Source organism: Chiloscyllium plagiosum, unplaced genomic scaffold (assembly GCF_037043375.1).
Source record: "Chiloscyllium plagiosum isolate Xiang-an unplaced genomic scaffold, Cpla_swu_hap1 HiC_scaffold_27, whole genome shotgun sequence".
NCBI classification, from domain to species: Eukaryota; Metazoa; Chordata; class Chondrichthyes; order Orectolobiformes; family Hemiscylliidae; genus Chiloscyllium; species Chiloscyllium plagiosum.
In genome coordinates this window covers 16,871,503-16,892,954 of record NW_028270165.1, presented here as the reverse complement: position 1 = coordinate 16,892,954, position 21,452 = coordinate 16,871,503, and the positions used below count along the sequence as shown (strand labels likewise).

At 45.0% G+C, this 21,452-nt stretch overlaps 1 non-coding gene across 1 annotated transcript; it reads left to right on the top strand.

Annotated features, from left to right (window-relative positions):
• The first annotated feature begins 888 nt into the window (after nt 1–888).
• Nucleotides 889–960, top strand: trnae-cuc (transfer RNA glutamic acid (anticodon CUC)). The gene has a single exon. It is a non-coding gene; the product is annotated as a tRNA-Glu (tRNA).
• Nucleotides 961–21,452: the final 20,492 nt, after the last annotated feature.

Genomic DNA, 21,452 nt, shown 5'->3' with positions numbered 1-21,452 from the left:
TTGGTAGGTTTGTGGGCTACCATGATGGTGAGAGAGTTGAGTTGTCTGGACATCATTTAACAGATGTATTTAATGTAAGGTAATGTAGCTTGGGTTTCTGCACAAGTTGTTTCAGCTTGTGTCAATTTGTTGATGAGAAATCGGCAGACTGGGTTTATTGGGTCAGCAAAAGTGAGGACTGGAGATGCTGGAAGCCAGAGTTTAGATCAGAATGGTGCTGGAAAAGCACAGCAGGATAGACAGCAGGAAAATCGACGTTTCGGGCAAAAGCCCTTCATCAGGAATAGAGGCAGGACGCCTCCAGGGTGGAGAGATAAATTGGGGTGGGTGGTGTGCTGAGGCGAAGGTAGCAAAGAGTAAAACAGGTGAGTGGTGGTGGGGATGGAGGTGACAGGTCAGAGAGGAGGGTTTAGCGGATAGGTGGGAAGGGAGATTGACAGGTAGGACAGGTCATGAGGTCAGTGCTGAGCTGGAAGGTTGGAACTGTGGTAAGATGGGGGGAGGGGAAATGAGGAAACTGGTGAAGTCCACATTGATGCCCTGGGATTGAAGTGCTCTGAGGCGGAAGATGAGGCGTTCTTCCTCCAGGCGTCGGGTAGGGAGGGAGCGGCGGTGAAGGAGGCCCAGGACCTGCATGTCCTCGGGAGAGTGGGAGGGGTGTTGAAATGTTGAACCACGGGGCTTTGGGGTTGATTGGTGCGGGTGTCCCGGAGATGTGACTTGACCCTCCAGTCTCCCTAATGTTGTAGAGATCGCATCGGGAGCCATGGACACAAAAAATGGCATTGGTGGATGTACAGGTGAAAGTCTTCTTCCCACCACGGCCCGTGTTCGATTCCCGGGCAGCGAAGCAATTTTCAGTAGAGCATACGACGGTGTATCCGTGTCTCCCTGGTGGTCTAGTGGTTAGGATTCAGCGCTCTCACCGCTGCGGCCCGGGTTCGGTTCCCGGCCAGGGAAACCATTTTCAGCGTGGCTATTGGCTAACTATTCTTCCGAAATGCGCTGTACAGTTGTTTATTGATCTTCATAGTTCCTGGGTGCTGCAGTGTGTAGTGGCTCATTGGAATAGTGTCCTGATGCAGATTTGTTTGTATGTGTATGGATGATTGCTTCTGCAGTTAAGTTCTTGGTTCGCGTGCGTTGTTTTCCTGTAGAGGCTGTTTTGAATTTACCATTGACTGTTGGTTCTACTGTGACATCTAGAAATGGAACTTTGTTGTTGTTCTCCTCTTTTGTGAATTTTATGCCAGTAAGGATACTGTTGATGGTGTTGTCGGTTTCCTCTAATTTGTTTCATTTTGTGCTGACATAAGTGTCATCACTGTAGCGGATCCAAAGTTTGGGTTGGATCGTTGGAAGGGCTGTTTGTTCGAGTCTCTGCATTATTGCTTCTGCGAGGAATCCTGATACTGGTGGTTTCATGGGTGTTCCGTTTATCTGTTTGTTAGTCTTTGTTACTGAATATGAAGTGGGTTGTAAGGCACAGCTCCGCAGCTCCAGTGTTATCTTTGCTGATGAAGTTGGTGCTGTTTGGTGTTTGTGTCTTTGGTTCTTCCAGTAGTGTCTTCAGTTTTCTTTGGCGACGTTGATGTTAATGGATGTGAACAGGGCTGTATGTCAAAGGACAACATTATTCTATCCTCTTCTACCTTGGTGTCTTTGGTACTCAAGAATTCTTGGATGGAGTAACTGGAGTGGCGTGAATCTTCGACTGGTGTTTTAGTCTTCAGTGGAAGCCTTTGACTAGTCTGTATATTGGTGTTCCAAGTAGTGAGACTATGGCCTGAGGGGGGCTCCTGGTTTGAAGAGGAGGAGAACAACAACAGAGTGCCATTCCTAGATGTCACAGTAGAGCGAACAGTCAATGGGGAACTTCAAACTGGCGTCTACAGAAAAACAACACACACAAACCAAGTACTTAACCGCAGAAGCAATCATCCCAACACCCACAAACGAAGCTGCATCAGGACATTACTTCAACGAGCCACTACACACTGCAGCACAGAGAAACTACGAAGAGCACAAGAGAAATACGTATATAGTGTATTTAAGGAGAACGGGTACCCAATAAACCCAGTCCGCCGATTTCTCAGTGATGCTTCCAAGCTGACTCTCAAAAATTCGGTTTGTCCCTCCATTCTTTCCTGTTTGTTTTTTGTGGTTCTCGAAAGCTTTCCCAATCCTCTGACTGAGTATTGGAGTTTGGAAGTTATGTTGTGGCTGTACAGGACATTGGAATATTGTGGAATACTTTTGGAATATTATGTGCAATTCTGGTCTCCCTCCTATCTGAAGGATATTGTGAAATTTGAAAGGGTTCTGAAGCACCAATGGATCCACAGAAGATAGAGGCCCTTCTGCTGACCTGAGTGCGGGAAGGCCTTTAGTGATTCCTCTGCCCTGCTGACGGACCAGTTGGTCCACACCTGGAACGGCTGTTCTCCTGCACTGAGTGCGAGATGGCTTTCAGCAGTTCTTCCCACCTGCTGAGACACCAGTGGGTCCACACCGAGGAGAGGCCGTTCTTCTGTCCCGAGTGCAGGAAGGGATTTGCTCTTTCCTCTCACCTGCTGGCCCACTGGTCGGTCCACATGGGGGAGAGGTCGTTCAGTTGCCCTAAGTGAAGGAATGCCTTCAGCAATTCCTCAGCCCTGCTAAGCCACCAATCAGTCAACACTGGGGAGAAGCTATTTTCGTGCCCCGAGTCCGGGAAGGGTTTTACCTGTTCCTTCGCCTTGCTGAAGCACCAGTGTGTCCACAGCGGGGAGAGGCCCTTCAGCTGGCCCGAGTGTGGGAATTGGTTCATGTTTTCCTGCAACTTGCGGAAGCACCAGCGGGGGCACCAACGCTCCCAGCAATCAGATCCCACCGGTGTTCTGCCTTGGGTCACCCAATGGACTGAACCTCCTGCCAGTTCTGACAGTGGGTGCAGTGGGAGAGTAGGTGAGGTGTTTTTGTTTTCTGCTGGACTGCAATTGCCTCTCCCATCCCCCACAACCACAACCACACGGTGGGTCATGGGCGTCACGGTGACTCAGTGCTTCGCACTGTTGCCTCATGGCACCAGAAACCCAGGATCAATTCCACCTTAGGGGTCTGTGTTCAATTTGTGGAGGGTAGGAAAATGGATCTGACTGGGTTACTCTTCGGAGGATCAGTGCAGATGTGTTGGGCTGAAGGACCTGTTTCCACATTGTAGGAGTTCTACGATCCTATGAGCTTTGCTTTCAGAGGACACTGCTGCTCATTGGGCCCGGGACTGCACATTGGCAATGAAATGATCCAGAGAGACCTAAGACCGCAAGATCATCGGAGCAGAAGTTAGGCCATTCGGCCCATCGAGTCTACTCTGCCATTCGTTAGAGTCAAAAAAAAATGCAGATGCGATTAGCTTCAGTGTGGAAACTGGCCATTTGTCCCAACAAGTCCACACCAACCCTGCGAAGAGTAATGCACCCAGACCCATTTCCCTCTGACTAATGTACCTAACTCTATGGGCAATTAAGCATGGCCAATCCACATGAACTGCACATCTTTGGTTCATGGTAGAAAAGAGGATCACTCAGATTATAGAACATAAAGGCACTGCTCCAGCTCCTTTATTTTCCATAATACAGGCGGAAGCAGTGACGCTGCTCCAGCTCCTTTATTTTCTATAATTCAGGAGGAAGCAGTGACGCGGACCCAGCTCCTTTATTTTCTATAATACAGGAGGAAGCAGTGACGCTGCACCAGCTCCTTTATTTTCTATAATACAGGAGGAAGCAGTGACGCTGCTCCAGCTCCTTTATTTTCTATAATACAGGAGGAAGCAGGGACGCTGCTCCAGCTCCTTTATTTTCTATAATACAGGAGGAAGCAGAGGCGCTGCTCCAGCTCCTTTATTTTCTATAATACAGGAGGAAGCTGTGACGCTGCTCGACTCCTTTACTTTCTATAATACAGGAGTAAGCAGTGACGCTGCTCCAGGTCCTTTATTTTCTATAATACAGGAGGAAGCTGTGACGCTGCTCCACTCCTTTACTTTCTATAATACAGGAGGAAGCAGTGACGCGGACCCAGCTCCTTTATTTTCTATAATACAGGAGGAAGCAGTGACGCTGCACCAGCTCCTTTATTTTCTTTTATACAGGAGGAAGCTGTGACACTGCTCCAGCTCCTTTACTTTTTATAATACAGGAGGAAGCAGTGACGCTGCTCCAGCTCCTTTATTTTCTATAATACAGGAGGAAGCAGTGACGCTGTTGTAGCTCCTTTATTTTCTTTAATTCAGGAGGAAGCAGTGACGCTGCTCCAGCTCCTTTATTTTCTATAATTCAGGAGGAAGCAGTGACGCTGCTCCAGCTCCTTTATTTTCTATAATGCAGGAGGAAGCAGTGACGCTGCTCCAGCTCCTTTATTTTCTATAATACAGGAGGAAGCAGAGGCGCTGCTCCAGCTCCTTTATTTTCTATAATACAGGAGGAAGCAGTGACGCTGCTCCAGCTCCTTTATTTTCTATAATACAGGAGGAAGCAGTGACGCTGTTGTAGCTCCTTTATTTTCTTTAATTCAGGAGGAAGCAGTGACGCTGCTCCAGCTCCTTTATTTTCTATAATTCAGGAGGAAGCAGTGACGCTGCTCCAGCTCCTTTATTTTCTATAATGCAGGAGGAAGCAGTGACGCTGCTCCAGCTCCTTTATTTTCTATAATACAGGAGGAAGCAGAGGCGCTGCTCCAGCTCCTTTATTTTCTTTAATACAGGAGGAAGCAGTGACGCTGCTCCAGCTCCTTTACTTTCTATAATACAGGAGGAAGCAGTGACGCTGCTCCAGCTCCTTTATTTTCTATAATACAGGAGGAAGCAGGGACGCTGCTCCAGCTCCTTTATTTTCTATAATACAGGAGGAAGCAGTGACGCTGTTGTAGCTCCTTTATTTTCTATAATACAGGAGGAAGCAGAGGCGCTGTTCCAGCTCCTTTATTTTCTATAATACAGGAGGAAGCAGTGACGCTGCTCCGGCGCCTTTACTTTCTATAATACAGGAGGAAGCAGTGACGCTGCTCCAGCTCCTTTATTTTCTCTAATACAGGAGGAAGCAGTGACGCTGTTGTAGCTCCTTTATTTTTTTTAATTCAGGAGGAAGCAGTGACGCTGCTCCAGCTCCTTTATTTTCTATCATTCAGGAGGAAGCAGTGACGCTGCTCCAGCTCCTTTATTTTCTATAATGCAGGAGGAAGCAGTGACGCTGCTCCAGCTCCTTTATTTTCTATAATACAGGAGGAAGCAGTGACGCTGCTCCAGCTCCTTTATTTTCTATAATACAGAAGGAAGCAGTGACGCTGCTCCAGCTCCTTTATTTTCTATAATGCAGGAGGAAGCAGAGATGCTGCTCCAGCTTTTTATTTTCTATAATTCAGGAGGAAGCAGTGACGCTGCTCCAGCTCCTTTATTTTCCATAATACTGGGGGAAGCACAGACGCTGCTCCAGCTCCTTTATTTTCCATAATACAGGCGGAAACAGTGACGCTGCTCTAGCAACTTTATTTTCTATAATACAGGAGGAAGCAGAGACGCTGCTCCAGCTCCTTTATTTTCCATAATACAGGCGGAAGCAGTGACGCTGCTCCAGCTCCTTTATTTTCTTTAATACAGGAGGAAGCAGTGACGCTGCTCCAGCTCCTTTATTTTCCATAATACAGGCGGAAGCAGTGACGCTGCTCCAGCTTCTTTATTTTCTATAATACAGGAGGAAGCAGTGACGCTGCTCCAGCTCCTTTATTTTCTATAATACCGGAGGAAGCAGTGACGCTGCTCCAGCTCCTTTATTTTCTATAATTCAGGAGGAAGCAGTGACGCTGCTCCAGCTCCTTTATTTTCTATAATACAGGAGTAAGCAGTGACGCTGCTCCAGCTCCTTTATTTTATATAATACAGGAGGAAGCAGTGACGCTGCTCCAGCTCCATTATTTTCGATAATACAGGAGGAAGCAGTGACGCTGCTCCAGCTCCTTTATTTTCTGTAATACAAGAGGAAGCAGTGACGCTGCTCCAGCTCCTTTATTTTCTATAATACAGGAGGAAGCAGAGGCGCTGCTCCAGCTCCTTTATTTTCTATAATACAGGAGGAAGCTGTGACGCTGCTCCAGCTCCTTTACTTTCTATAATACAGGAGGAAGCAGTGACGCTGCTCCGGCTCCTTTATTTTCTATAATACAGGAGGAAGCTGAGACGCTGCTCCAGCTGCTATATTTTCTATAATACAGGAGGAAGCAGAGACGCTGCCCCAGCTCCTTTATTTTCTATAATACAGGAGGAAGCAGAGACGCTACTCAACCATTTACTCATATCACTGTACCAAATCTTCCATTTACTGATGCCCGAGCCCGATTCGACCATTTAAGGGTGCGCTACACTAATTCGACCATTTCCTTGTGCCACGCACCCATTCTCTAATTTAGCTCCTTTATTTTCTATGAACAGTATGAAGCAGAGACGCTGCTCCAGCTCCTTTATTTTCTATAATACAGGAGGAAGCAGAGGCGCTGCTCCAGCTCCTTTATTTTCTATAATACAGGAGGAAGCAGTGACGATGCTCCAGCTCCTTTACTTTCTATTATACAGGAGGAAGTGGTGACACTGCTCCAGCTCCTTTATTTTCTATAATACAGGAGGAAGCAGAGACGCTGCTCCAGCTCCTTTATTTTCTATAATACAGGAGGAAGCAGTGACGCTGCTCCAGCTCCTTTATTTTCTATAATACAGGAGGAAGCTGTGACGCTGCTCCAGCTCCTTTACTTTCTATAATACAGGAGGAAGCAGTGACGCTGCTCCAGCTCCTTTATTTTCTATAATACAGGAGGAAGCAGTGACGCTGTTGTAGCTCCTTTATTTTCTTTAATTCAGGAGGAAGCAGTGACGCTGCTCCAGCTCCTTTATTTTCTATAATTCAGGAGGAAGCAGTGACGATGCTCCAGCTCCTTTACTTTCTATTATACAGGAGGAAGCGGTGACACTGCTCCAGCTCCTTTATTTTCTATAATACAGGAGGAAGCAGAGACGCTGCTCCAGCTCCTTTATTTTCTATAATACAGGAGGAAGCAGTGACGCTGCTCCAGCTCCTTTATTTTCTATAATACAGGAGGAAGCTGTGACGCTGCTCCAGCTCCTTTACTTTCTATAATACAGGAGGAAGCAGTGACGCTGCTCCAGCTCCTTTATTTTCTATAATACAGGAGGAAGCTGTGACGCTGCTCCAGCTCCTTTATTTTCTATAATACAGGAGGAAGCAGAGACGCTGCTCCAGCTCCTTTATTTTCTATAATACAGGAGGAAGCAGTGACGCTGCTCCAGCTCCTTTACTTTCTATAATACAGGAGGAAGCAGTGACGCTGTTGTAGCTCCTTTATTTTCTTTAATTCAGGAGGAAGCAGTGACGCTGCTCCAGCTCCTTTATTTTCTATAATTCAGGAGGAAGCAGTGACGCTGCTCCAGCTCCTTTATTTTCTATAATGCAGGAGGAAGCAGTGACGCTGCTCCAGCTCCTTTATTTTCTATAATACAGGAGGAAGCAGAGGCGCTGCTCCAGCTCCTTTATTTTCTATAATACAGGAGGAAGCAGTGACGCTGCTCCAGCTCCTTTACTTTCTATAATACAGGAGGAAGCAGTGACGCTGCTCCAGCTCCTTTATTTTCTATAATACAGGAGGAAGCAGGGACGCTGCTCCAGCTCCTTTATTTTCTATAATACAGGCGGAAGCAGTGACGCTGCTCCAGCTCCTTTATTTTCTATAATACAGGAGGAAGCAGAGGCGCTGTTCCAGCTCCTTTATTTTCTATAATACAGGAGGAAGCTGTGACGCTGCTCCAACTCCTTTACTTTCTATAATACAGGAGGAAGCAGTGACGCTGCTCCAGCTCCTTTATTTTCTATAATACAGGAGGAAGCAGTGACGCTGCTCCAGCTCCTTTATTTTCTATAATACAGAAGGAAGCAGTGACGCTGCTCCAGCTCCTTTATTTTCTATAATGCAGGAGGAAGCAGAGATGCTGCTCCAGCTCCTTTATTTTCTATAATTCAGGAGGAAGCAGTGACGCTGCTCCAGCTCCTTTATTTTCCATAATACTGGGGGAAGCACAGACGCTGCTCCAGCTCCTTTATTTTCCATAATACAGGCGGAAGCAGTGACGCTGCTCTAGCTCCTTTATTTTCTATAATACAGGAGGAAGCAGTGACGCTGCTCCAGCTCCATTATTTTCTATAATACAGGAGGAAGCAGTGACGCTGCTCCAGCTCCTTTATTTTCTGTAATACAAGAGGAAGCAGTGACGCTGCTCCAGCTGCTTTATTTTCTATAATACAGGAGGAAGCAGAGGCGCTGCTCCAGCTCCTTTATTTTCTATAATACAGTAGGAAGCTGTGACGCTGCTCCAGCTCTTTTACTTTCTATAATACAGGTGGAAGCAGTGACGCTGCTCCAGCTCCTTTATTTCTATAGTACAGGAGGAAGCAGAGACGCTGCTCCAGCTCCTATATTTTCTATAATACAGGAGGAAGCAGAGACGCTGCCCCAGCTCCTTTATTTTCTATAATACAGGAGGAAGCAGAGACGCTACTCAACCATTTACTCATATCACTGTACCAAATCTTCCATTTACTGATGCCCGAGCGCGATTCGACCATTTAAGGGTGCGCTACACTAATTCGACCATTTCCTTGTGCCACGCACCCATTCTCTAATTTAGCTCCTTTATTTTCTATGAACAGAATGAAGCAGAGACGCTGCTCCAGCTCCTTTATTTTCTATAATACAGGAGGAAGCAGAGGCGCTGCTCCAGCTCCTTTATTTTCTATAATACAGGAGGAAGCAGAGGCGCTGCTCCAGCTCCTTTATTTTCTATAATACAGGAGGAAGCAGTGACGATGCTCCAGCTCCTTTACTTTCTATTATACAGGAGGAAGCGGTGACACTGCTCCAGCTCCTTTATTTTCTATAATACAGGAGGAAGCAGAGACGCTGCTCCAGCTCCTTTATTTTCTATAATACAGGAGGAAGCAGTGACGCTGCTCCAGCTCCTTTATTTTCTATAATACAGGAGGAAGCAGTGACGCTGCTCCACCTCCTTTATTTTCTATAATACAGGAGGAAGCAGTGACGCTGCTCCAGCTCCTTCATTTTCTATAATACAGGTGGAAGCAGAGACGCTGACCCAGCTCCTTTATTTTCAATAATTCAGGAGGAAGAAGTGACGCTGCTCCAGCTCCTTTACTTTCTATAATACAGGAGGAAGCAGTGACGCTGCTCCAGCTCCTTTATGTTCTATAATACAGGAGGAAGCAGAGACGCTGATCCAGCTAAATTATTTTCTATAATACAGGAGGAAGCAGAGACGCTGCTCCAGCTCCTTCATTTTCTATAATGCAGGAGGAAGCAGTGACGCTGCTCCAGCTCCTTTATTTTCTATTATACAGGAGAAAGCAGTGACGCTGCTCCAGCTCCTTCATTTTCTATAATACAGGTGGAAGCAGTGACGCTGCTCCAGCTCCTTTATTTTCTATAATACAGGAGGAAGCAGAGACGCTGCTCCAGCTCCTTTATTTTCTATAATACAGGAGGAAGCAGTGACGCTGCTCCAGCTCCATTATTTTCTGTAATACAAGAGGAAGCAGAGACGCTGCTCCAGCTCCTTTATTTTCTATAATACAGGAATATGCAGTGACGCTGCTCCAGCTCCTTTATTTTCTCTAATACAGGAGGAAGCAGTGACGCTGCTCCAGCTCCTTTATTTTCTATAATTCAGGAGGAAGCAGAGACGCTGCTCCAGCTCCTTTATTTTCTATAATTCAGGTGTAAGCAGAGATGCTGCTCCAGCTCCTTTATTTTCTATAATACTGAATGAAGCAGAGACGCTGCTCCAGCTCCTATATTTTCTATAATACAAGAGGAAGCAGAGACGCTGCTCCAGCTCCTATATTTTCTATTTTCTATAATACAGGAGGAAGCAGAGACGCTGCCCCAGCTCCTTTATTTTCTATAATACAGGAGGAAGCAGAGACGCTACTCAACCATTTACTCATATCACTGTACCAAATCTTCCATTTACTGATGCCCGAGCCCGATTCGATCATTTAAGGGTGCGCTACACTAATTCGACCATTTCCTTGTGCCACGCACCCATTCTCTAATTTAGCTCCTTTATTTTCTATGAACAGTATGAAGCAGAGACGCTGCTCCAGCTCCTTTATTTTCTATAATACAGGAGGAAGCAGAGACGCTGCTCCAGCTCCTCTGTTTTCTATAATACAGGAGGAAGCAGTGGCACTGCTCCAGCTCCTTTATTTTCTATAATACAGGAGGAAGCAGAGGCGCTGCTCCAGCTCCTTTATTTTCTATAATACAGGAGGAAGCAGTGACGCTGCTCCAGCTCCTTTACTTTCTATTATACAGGAGGAAGCGTTGACACTGCTCCAGCGACTTTATTTTCTATAATACAGGAGGAAGCAGTGACGCTGCTCCAGCTCCTTCATTTTCTATAATACAGGAGGAAGCAGTGACGCTGCTCCAGCTCCTTTACTTTCTATAATACAGGAGGAAGCAGTGACGCTGCTCCAGCTCCTTTATTTTCTTTAATTCAGGAGGAAGCAGTGACGCTGCTCCAGCTCCTTTACTTTCTATAATACAGTGGGAAGCAGAAACGCTGACCCAGCTCCTTTATTTTAATAATTCAGGAGGAAGAAGTGACGCTGCTCCAGCTCCTTTACTTTCTATAATACAGTGGGAAGCAGAGACGCTGCTCCAGCTCCTTTATTTTCTATAATACAGTGACAGGAGCTGGAGCAGCGTCACTGCTTCCTCCTGTATTATAGAAAATAAAGGAGCTGGAGTCCAAGATATAGCTAAATGACGCTTGTAGGAAGAACACTTCATCTTCCGCCATGGGACCCATCAACTACATGGGATCAATGTTGATTTCATCACCTTCCATATTTCCCCACATCCTCACTCCCACACCACGCGCCTTGTCCCAGATCCAACCATCCACCTCGGCATTGGCCTCTTGATCTGTCCTACCTTTTAATCTTGCTTCCCACCTATTCGCTCCACCCTCCTGTCTTACCTCTCCTGATCTCTCCCCACCTCCATCGACCTATTCCATTAACAGCTACCTCCCCTTCATCCCCATCTCCTTCCCAATTATCTCTCAGCCCCCTTGGACCAACCTTCATTCCTGATGAAGAACTGATGCTCTAAACCAAGACTGTGGTGAAGGAACATCCTTCATAAGAAAGAGCTCCCAATTCAGATGTATTCCCCGTTTGTTTCCCCGTTCGTCTAGAAATAAGAAATGTCCTTTTCTTCCACTAGGAAGTGGTCTTACACTTTGCGGTGTCTGAAGTGTTATATCACTCCACTTCTTTGCCCACCTTTTAAGAATCCTTTCAACCTGATTTTCGGATAATGGTGGCAGTGACCAAAAACAATCATTTCACTCCTCTTCAATGCCCCATTTCTCCTCCTATGCACCACTTTGACATGTTGTCTGAGTGTGCTTGGTTTTCAAAATGTAATTTGGCCATTGAAGTGAACAGGGTTAATCTTTATCGATCACGACCTTTGTTTGCACTAACTGTAATTATCCACCAATTTGCTGTTTTTTGTTCCACCAAAGCGGAAAACAATGATCTGTATTTATGTTGTACTCAGGTGTGAAAAATCAACCCAAGAATCGTCATATTATTATAGTTGACTGAAGCTATAACATGAGGCATTCTGTGGCAGTTTGAGACTAAAAACGTGGCTGGAAAGAATGTCGATTGATGAGGAAAGTCAAAAAGCAGAATCTCTGGCCACAATCTATCAGTCTGGCTTGATTAAGTGGTGGCTCTTCAAAAGCACCTTCCAACCACCACCTCAACCACCAAGAGCAGGAAAGTGTGAACACAGCATTCCAACTGTGAAATATATCGCATTGCTTCTTTGTTATTGATCAAAATCCTAGAATTCGCTCCTGAACATTATTGCAGACCAAATCATAATTGTGAAGCAATTTAAGAGGCAGTTCAGCACCACTTTTTCAAGGACAGTTTGGGAAGGATTGTTGGCAGAGCCAATGATATTCACATCTCATGAAATAATAAGCAAAGAGGCATGGACAGAGGATTGGCTAACCAAGGATACAATTGGGATAAGGGGCAGGTTCAGGATAGCAAATTGTAACTAGTAGTCTGCCACAGGGATCAGTGCTGGGGCCAAAGTTATTTACAAAATGGATATGAATTCCTTGGATAAGTAAAGTGAATGCACTATTGCCAAGATTGCAGAAAAGATGGTTGATGGGAAGGCAGGTGGTGAGAATGACATGAAATATCTGCAGAGGGATATAGACAGATTAAGCAAATGAGCAAACCCTTGGCAGATGGAATAGAATGTGGGGGAATGAGGTTGTGCACTTTGACAGGAGGAAAAGTGTTGAATGTTAAATGGAGAAAGCTGTTGAGTAGAGGGATTTGGAAGCCCATATCCATGCATCTCTTCAGCCAAGTTCAGTGAATAATAGGGAAGGCAAATGGGAGGTTGGCCTTTAAATAGAGTATAAACCTAGGGAGGTTATAGTGAACCTATGTCAGGCACCAGTCAAGCCACAACTGAGCACTGGGAGGGTCATTTACCTAAGGAAAGATATACTGGCTTTGGAGGCAGTCCAGAGAAGGTTGACCAGAATGAAAAGAATATCATATGAAGAGAAGTGAATAGGTTGGGCCTGTACTTATTCGAAGTTAGAAGATTTAGAGGTAACCTTATTTTCACATAAAAGATTCTGAGGATACTTGACGGGGTTAATGTGGAAAAGTTTACCTTTGTGGGTGAGTCTCGCACCAGAGGGAATAACCTGCAAATGAGCGATTGCATGTTGAAGACAGATAGGAATTGTTACTGAGGGCAGTAAATCTGTGGAACATGTTACTACAGAGTGTTGTTGAGCTTGGGTCATTAAGTACATTCAAGGCTGTCAGATTTTTTTTAACCAGTGAGGGAATTGAGGATTATGGGGAAATGGCAGGGAATTGGAGTTGATGCTTACCAGAGCAAACGTGATGTGAATAAATGGCAGAATTGATTCAATGGGTGAATTGAATAGTAAGTAATAAAGGGGGAAAGGGTACAACTGGCAACTACAGGCCAGTCAGTGTTGGAAAATTAGAGATTGTACGGAGTTGATGGTGTTTTGGCATTGTTACTGGATTTAACATCTGGAGTTTCAAATTGATGCTGCTATGTCCCCGATGCACTTTGAAATAAATTAATATATCTGGAATATAAAGCTTATCGCTGCTTTGGTGATCTTAGCAATTGATATAAGGACCTATCTTGTTAAGGAAGGAAATCTTTAGTCCTTACCCAGTGAGGCGATTGTGTCACTCTTGATCCACAGTAATGTGGTTAACTCGTAACTGCCCTCTGAAATGGAACTTGGTTTTTCTGGGAGATAAAATGCCACATCCCATGAATGAATAAAGGAAAATATTCAGCAGAAAATTGTCACTGAAGTGAAGATTGTGATCTAATGATAATGGTTAAGTAACCCAGAGATCTAGGTCTTCTGAGAACAAAACTTCCATCATGATCCCAGTAAGGATAAAACATCTTTGAAAGCTATTCTGAAAGTCCAGTCTTCACAATGACACCTTCTGACACTCACTGCTTTCTTTCAGTCCAAATTGTCTGTGCTGACCAGATATCCTAAATTAACACAGTCCTATTTGCCAGCACTTCGCCAATATCCCTCTCAATTCTCCCTACTGCCAGACGTCTTTTAAAATGCTGTAATTACACCAGCCTCCACCATTATCTGGCAGCTCATTCCATACACTCAGCACCCTCTGCGTGAGAAATTTGCCCATAAGGTTCCTTTTAAATCTTTCCCCTCTCACCTCACACCTATACCCTCTAGTTTTGGGCTCCCCTACTCTGGGGAAAAGATTTTGGCTATTCACCCTATCCATGCTCCTTATGAACTTCTAGAAAGTCACTCCTCAGCCTCCAATGTTCCAGGGAAAACAGCCCCAGCCTATTCAGCCTCTCCATAATCGCTCAAACCCTCCAACTCTGGCAATAGCCTTGTAAATCTTTTCCAAACCCTTTCAGAGGTTCATAACACTTTTCCTGTAGCATCGAAACCAGAACTGAGCGCAATATTCCAAAAGTGGCCTAATCAATGTCGTTTACAGCCGCAACATGACCTCCCAATTTCTGTACTGAAATGCACTGACCTATAAAGGCAAGCATACCAAACACCTTCTTCGCTATCCTGTCTACCTGCAACTCCACTTTGAGGAAACTATGAACTTGCACTCCAAGGTATCTTTATTGAGCAATTCCCGTAAACTGTAGGTCCTGCCTTGATTTGCCTTTCCAAAACCCAAATTTCAAAATGGGGTTGAGAAATGTATCAGCCGTAATTGAATAGTGGAACAGACCTGATGGGCTGAATTGCCTACTTTCTGCACCAATGTCGTATGTTCTCTTGCTGTCCTACACACAGAGTGTGAGAGTTGGGAGTGGAATAGGTCATTTGGTCTTTCCAGCTGGCACCAGCACTGAGCAGTTCATAGCTGGATATGAATATGCCCGAATCTATGTAGATAAGCTGGAACTTTTTATCACTCGGGCATCAGAGGTTGAGAGGTGACCTTGGAGAGGATTATAAAATCATGAGGGGTATAGATGAGGTGAACGGCACGTATACTTTCCCTAGGGTGGGCGTTTCAAGAATAGGGAGCAAAGTTTGAAGATGAGAGGGGAAATATTTTTAAAAAACATGACGGGCATCATTTTATTTTAAGACAAACAGTGGTTCGTGTGTGGAATCATGCCCAGAGGAGCTGATGGATGTAGTTACAATTACAATGTTTAAAAGACATTTGGATAAGCACATGAATAGGAAAAGTTCGGAAGGATATGGGCCAATCACTGGCAGGTGAGACTAGTTTAGTTTCAGAACACAGTCAGCATGGACGAGATGCACTGAATGGTCTGTTTCTGTGCTGTATGACTCTGTAACTGTTCTATACTGATCTTACAACCGTTTTCTTGCCTTCCCCCATAACCATCCACTTCTTTGTTCTTCAAAGTCAAATGATCTCAGCCTTGAGTACATTCAACGACCGACCGAACTGCAAGAAGACATCCCCACTTCTGCACTCAATTCCTCTGGCTATTATACCACTTGCTTTGCTCATGCTTGCTGCGCCCGTTTGACAACTGGCATTGACTTGTTTCGAAGGACGCTGAGGCCCCTTTATCCATCCACACATCATTCCTGATGAAGAGCTCGTGCCCAAAACGTCGACTCTACTTCTCCTCAGTTGCTGCCTGACCTATTGTGCTTTTTAGCGCCATTCGTTTCAACTCTGATCTCTAACATCTACAGTCCCCATTGCACCACATCTCAACATATCACATTTAAATAATGCACCTCATATCTGTTTTTTTTACATATCAAAGGCTGTAACTTCACATTGCGGCACTGCATTTGCCATGTGTTTGCAAATTGAGAAACAGACCTGGATCAACTTTTCCACAGTCCGCCCCCTCCCTCGATTCACTCATTCCTTTCAGTTGCTTCAAGTCAACGATCGAACCCCAGATTGAAAAAAAAAACAATGGAAAAAGTGGTGAGAAAATGACAATTGTACTCACAAATGTTAGACAGAGGAAGGAAGTTACAGTCTGTGGTGAGGATTAATATTATTAAGAGAGAAAGGAACAGCAGCAGCTTCAGAGTTCACGGTCCAACTTCCACATTTCGACAATGACTAATTGGCTGGGCGACCAAACTCCTTCCGGTCCTCCAAGATTCTCCATTGGTCCATGGAAAGGAGCTTATGTGCCATTTATGCAGTCAACCAGGAGTATGCGCAATGCTTTGCTGACACCAGCGGACATGCGCAGTGCTTGCTGACACTGCGGAGCATGCTCAGTATGCTCTGTCGCGATGCTGCTGTTAATGACAAATTTTAAAGTTAAAAATCACACAATACCTGGTTCTAGTCCAACAAACTTTTTTGAAAGCGCTAGCTGTCGGAGTGCTGCTCCTGTGTCAGGCAGTTGTGGAGTATAAGATCACAAGACAGAATTTATGACCTTGAGGAGAAAGCTAGAGCTTCCGAACAAGTCTTTTGGAGTACAACCTGGTATTGTGTGATTATTAACTTTATACACTCCAGCCCAACACTGACACCTCTAAATCATGACAAATTTTTAAGTGTCCAAATGCGAAAACGAGAGAAAATTGCCGAAGCCATTTTTTTTGCTGAAATGTTTTTCCCTGTGCCAGTGCATTTTATTCTTTTTGGATTTTGTCTGGCTGCTCAACGTTTCTGTCTTTACCCCAGGGTAGAGGTATTCCAAAGCTAGAGGGTATAGGATTAGGGTGTGAGGAGTGGGAAGATTTGAAAAGATTTAAAATGCTAGGAATAGAATATTCGCCGCTTCCAGGGCGAAAGTAATGACTGCAGATGCTGGAGATTAGAGCGCGGTGCTGGTAAAGCACAGCAGGTCAGGAAGCATCCGAGGAGCAGGAGAATCGACGTTTCCGGCATAAGCCCTTCACCTTGTCCTCTCCAATGTGGGTTGTGTAACCGCTTAATCATTTCTAGTGGCTGAGCAGAGGCTTATAGGCAAGTTTGGAACACATGAGGATGGCCTCAGCCGAGACCTTGATTTCATGTCACACGACAGGAGACCCAGCTACACGATACACACACACTCTCTCTCACACACACACTCTTACACATTGGCACGCTCGCGCAGACCCTCCCTAACAGACACGCTCTCTCTTAGACATACACAAATACACCCCACACACTCACGGCCACGCATACACTCTCTTACATGTTATATTCCATCACACACACACTTTACCCAGCACACACACGCGCGCACACACGCTCTCTCTTATGCATGCACTTACACACAGCAGTCTTTGGGGTGAATTTGCATTTGCAGGATTATATATTTGGAAATAGAACCCGTCTGACTCAAGATTGGGTTACAGACATACTATAACCTCACAGCTTTCATGTGTTGTCTGACCTGAGGTGTCACCTCCTTTTATAAAACATTATGTTACCTGGAGAATGTGACTTAAAAGAAGTTCTGGAATTTACATATTAACGAACCGAAATCTGTAACCGATTTTAAAAGGTGAAAGACTTAACAGCAATCTGTTCTGCATGCGACTCTACTTTTAAGGAGCTATCAACCTGCACTCCAAGGTCTCTTTGTTCAGCAACACTCCCGAGGACCTTACCAATAAGTGTAAAAGACCTGTATTGATTTGCTTTTCCAAAATGCAGCACCCCATATTTATCTACATTAACCTCAATCTGCCACTCAGCTCATTGGCCCATCTGATCAAAATCCCGTTGTAATCTGAGGTAATCTTCTTTGCATCCACTACACCTCCAATTTTGGTGTCATTTACAAACTTGGTAACTATACCTCCAATGTTTAGATCCAAATCATTTGTATAAATGACAAAAAGTAGTGGACCCAGCACCGATCCATATTACGCACCACTGGTCACGGCCTCCAGTCTGATAAGCAACCCTCCATCACCACCCTCTTCGAGCTGGCCTTCGAGCCAGTTCTGTATCCAAATGGCTAGTTCTCCCTATATTCCATGAGATAAACCTTGCTCACCTGTCTCCCATGAGGAACCTTGTTGACTGCCTTCCTGAAGTTAATATAGATCACGTCCACCGCTCTGCCTTCATCAATCCACTTTCTTCCTGAGAGTCATAGAGATGTAGAGCATGTAAACAGACCCTTCTGTCCAACCCGTCCATGCCGTACTGATGTCCCAATCCAATCTAATCCCACCTGCCAGCACCCAGCCCATATTCCTCCAAATCCTTCCTATTCATATACCCATCCAAATGCTTCTTAAATGTTGCAATTGTACCAGCCTCCACCACTTCTAGCAGCTCATTCCATACACGTATCATCCTCTGCGTGAAAAAGATGCTCCTTAGAGCCCTTTTATATCTTGCCTCTCTCACTCTAAACCTATGCCCTCTAGTTCTGGACTCCACCATCCCAGAGAAAAGCCTTTGTCTATTTGTCCGATCCATGCCCCTCATAATTATGTAAACCTCTATAAGGTCACCCCTCAGCCTCCGACGCTCCAGGGAAAACAGCCCCAGCCTGTTCAGCATCTCCCTGTAGCTCAGATCCTCCAACCCTGGCACATCCTTGTAAATCTTTTCTGAACTCTTTCAAGTTTCACATCTTTCCGATAGGAAGGAGACCAGAATTGCACGCAATATTCCAACAGTGGCCTAACCAATGTCCTGTACAGCCGCAACATGACCGCCCAACTCCTGTACTCAATACTCTGACCAATAAACGAAAGCATACCAAACGCCTTCTTCACTATCCTATCTACCTGTGACTCCACTTTCAAGGAGCTATGAACCTGCACTCCAAGCTCTCTTTGTTCAGCAACACTCCTTAGGACCTTACCATTAAGTGTATAAGTTCTGCAAAGATTTGCTTTCCCAACATGCAGCACCTCGCATTTATCTGAATCAAACTCCTTCTTCAGAAAACTGAATCAAGTTTGTCAGACATGATTTCCCACGGACAAAACCATGCTGACAATCGCTAATCAATTCTTGCTTTTCCAAATGCATGTAATCCTATCTGCCAGGATTCTCTCCAACAACTTGTCTCCCACAGATGTTAGGCTTTCTGGTCTTGCGTCCCTGGCTTTTCATTACCACTTTCTTAAATAGTGGCACCACATTAGCCACCTTCCAGTCCTCTGGCACCTCACCTGTTACTATCGATGATACAAATATCTCAGTAAGAGGCCGAGCAATGATTTCCCTGGCTTCCCACAGAGTGCTAGGGTACACCTGATCAGGTCCTGTGGATTTATCAATTTTTATGCATTTCAAGACCTCCTCCTCTGTAATGTGAACATTTTCCAACATGTCACAATCTATTTCCCCACAGTCTATATCTTCCATGCCCTTCTCCACGGGAAACACTGATGCAAAATAATCATTCAGCATCTCCTCCATCTACTGCAGTTCCACACATAAGCCGCCTTGCTGATCTTTAAGGGACAATATTCTCTCCTTCTTACCTTTTTGTCCTTAATGTATTTTTAAAAACACTGGATTCTCCTTAACTCTATTTGCTAAAGCTATCTCATGTCCCTTTTTTGCCCTCATGATTTCTCTCTTAAGTATGCTCGTACTGCCTATATACTCTAAGGATTCACTCAATCTCTCTGTCTATACCTGACGTATGCTTCCTTGTTTTTCTTAACCAAAATCTCATTTTCTCTAGTCATCCAGCATTCCCTAAACCTACTCGCCTTTCCTTTCACCCTAATTGGAATAAACTGTGTCTGGACTCTTGTTATCTCATGTCTGAAGGCTTCCCATTTTCCAGCAGTCCCTTAACCTGCGAACATCTGCCGCCAATCAGCTTTTGAAAGATTTTGCTTAATACCTGAATCTTCCTCCAATTTAGAACTTCAACTTTTAGGTCTGATATATTATTTTCAATCACTATTTTAATGTTAATAGAATTGGGGTTGTTGGCCCTTAGGTTTTGCACCCTCTCCAGTATGTACGTCCTCATTGTGAATTAGAAAATTTCCTTGTACACACTTAACAAATTCCTCTATTTGGCAGTTAGGTAAATGGGCAGGCGTTATGCCTTGGGTCCACTCTTCCTTCATTCCCATCAACCCAACCCCCAATCCCACCCCAATAGTCCAATGGCATTTACCCCTGCAACTGGCGAATGTGTGACACCAGTCCATTTACCTATTCCCTCCTCGCTATACAAGGGGCCAAACTTACCTTCCAGGTGAAGCGGCACTTTACCTGCACTACCCACAACCCAGTGTACTGCATTTGCTGCTCACAATATGGGCTCATCGACACTGGGGAAAACGGAAGCATAAACTGGGTGACTACTTCGCAGAACATCTACGTTCTGCCCGCAAAAAAGACCCTGACCTTCCAATTCCACACCCCACCCTGTCCCTGGCCAACATCTCTGTCTCAGGTTTGCTGTATTGTCCCAGCGATGCTCAGCACTAGTAGAACGAAGAGCACCGAATATGACACTTGGGGACCATACATCCCTCCGGTCCCAATATCGAATTCAATAATTCTTGGGCCTGAACTCCATAGTATCCTCGTCCCTACCACACACACCAAGCCTTGTTATTGCATAGTCTGTCATTCCACACGACTTAGCCACGAACAGTCTCCATTAACAGTTATTCACCCTCCCACGCAGATCGTTATCAACTCCTTTTTCTGTCCAACAGTTCTTCCCTCGCTTTGGGCTCTGTCCTGATCTCCGCCTTCCTCCCACAACATCTCCTGCATATAAACCGACATTTTCCCAATCACCATCAGTTCTGTGGAAGGGTCATCGGCAACTCCTGTTTTTTGTTTCTAATATACAGCATCCACAGTTCTTTCAGCTTTTTATTGAGAGAGAGTTGGAAATCTTTTCGAGAGACAGAAAGAGAGGGGTGAGAGACAGACCAGATATGAACTGTTGATCGCCATTCTTACTCAAACCGGAAAATCATTGTACTGCTATCACTTCCCTTCAGCATGAAGGGAGGTCACGATGCATCCGTGAGCTGGTTGCGCAGCGGTAGCACGTCTGACACCAGATCAGAAGGTTGCTTGTTCAAATAGCATCAGGCTCACTTAAATCAACTTCTTACATTCCAAATAAAGAAAGGAACACTTTCACTCCATGCATCTCTTCAGCCAAATCTTCTTTGCGGAAACTTTCGATCACCCGTGAAGCTTTGCTGTCAGTTTGATTTGTGAACACTGTGTCAGGGAGGTGGTGTGCCCATTATTTGGGTAAATGCTCAGCTCCCCACAATGTGAGAAGTAAAACACAAACTGTTCATCACGGGATTTAAACACACAGCCACTTCGTTCAGTTGGTGACAGCGCGGTGTGAATAACATTATACCGATATTTTTACAACATAATCTAGAAATTGCCAACTTTGTGTTTCCATCTATCAGGAGGTCCCAGCTCCTTCTGTCATAGCAGAGTGACAGCGAGTTCAGATAGAAATGTTTCCCACGAACAGCAAAACCTTTATTCTCACTGGACACAGTTAAAATTATCTTTATTCAACAGAAGGAGCGGAAACTACAGTCTGACGGCCCCTCTCCACATTAACGGTGAGCCTGAATTTTATAAACGGTGTCAGCAAAATCCAGTGGCGGACACTGATTTGGTTCAATCTGTTTTTTTCCCAAGCGTAATTCACCGAAAGAATGCTGCTGTGTGAAACAGCGTGGGGAATTAATGCAGGGCCTCCTGCGCATGGGACACACCGCAACTGATGTGTTTCACCTTCACCAGTTTATTCCTACTCTCGGAGAAGAGAGGTTTGATGATTCG